The sequence below is a fragment of the Dipodomys merriami genome, unplaced genomic scaffold (assembly GCF_024711535.1).
Source record: "Dipodomys merriami isolate MVZ:Mamm:240054 unplaced genomic scaffold, mDipMer1.0.p SCAF_7, whole genome shotgun sequence".
NCBI classification, from domain to species: domain Eukaryota; kingdom Metazoa; phylum Chordata; class Mammalia; order Rodentia; family Heteromyidae; genus Dipodomys; species Dipodomys merriami.
Genome location: NW_027206290.1, coordinates 32,972,684 through 32,973,968, shown reverse-complemented (window position 1 = coordinate 32,973,968; position 1,285 = coordinate 32,972,684).

Genomic DNA, 1,285 nt, shown 5'->3' with positions numbered 1-1,285 from the left:
TCACCCGATGTTCAGTTAGGGTTTACTCTTTGCCTTACATTCTATGCATGAATTCATTGCATTTGATAGATTTGGACAAATCTATAAGACCTAGCACCTTTAGAATATCATATAGGGTTTAACTGCCTCCACATTCCCCTGTGCTCTGTTTATTCATTCCCTCTCCTCCTACCACCAGGCTTCTACTGATCTGTTTAATGTTTCCATAGTCTTTTTTTTTCCCAAGTGTCATGTAGTGGAATCATATGGTGCATATCCTTTTCAGCTTGGCTGACCACTGCCACTTGATAATACAATGTTTTGCTAGGTCTTTGACTAACTCAATAATTCAATCATTTTTAGTACTGAATATCTTATTGTCTGGATGCAACACAGTTTATCCATGGAGGACATCTTGACTGTTGCCAAATTGGAGCAATTATTAATAATGCTGTTGATGGGCACTGGTGGCTCATGTTTGTAATCCCAGCTACTCACAAGCTGAGATCTGAAAATTGCACTTCGAAGTTAGCCTGGGCAGAAATGTCTATGAGGTCTAATCTCTATTTAACTATCCAAAAAGCCATAATTAGAGCTGTGGTTCAAGTTTTAGATCACTAGCCTTGAGGAAAAAAGCTCAGGGACAGAGCTGAAGCCCTGAATTCAAGCTCCAGCACTGCCCTTCTCCAGATGTTGTTATAAGCATTTCTGTACAGTTTTATTTTACAGAAATAATTGAGAACTTGAAAAAATTCTAAAAGCATGATTAAAAATTTACATTGTAAAAAACATTTTTGATTTTGCGAGAAATTGCAAGACCTTTTCACATCCCCACCAGGGATAATTGAGAGTTCCTGTTGCTCCACATCCTTGTCAGCATCTCATGTTGTTAATATTCTGGGTTTTGACCATTCTAATAGCTCATCTGGTAGTTATTGTTTTCAATTTTGAATTGTAAGCATAACTTAATATTTATATTTGTGGTTTTATATTAACTGCTTGATTAATATTTTTCTTTCCCCCCTAAGACTTAGTTCAATGAGAGCAGGAAATGAGTATGTTTTTGTTAATTATTTTATCATTATGTCCAGCACAGTGCCTTGAACATAGTGGACCCTTTATGAATATTTGAATGAATGTGTAGATGACCTTAACAGTTCAATTAAAGGCTTTTTCACCAGAATCCAGGATTATTGCAGATGATGGTGCATAATCGGATCTGCAGACACATAGATCTGGGACACTAATTTACCTGAGGCTGTTGGAATTTGGGAGTGTCATTTGGAATAGTTCTTTTCCGTTGGCA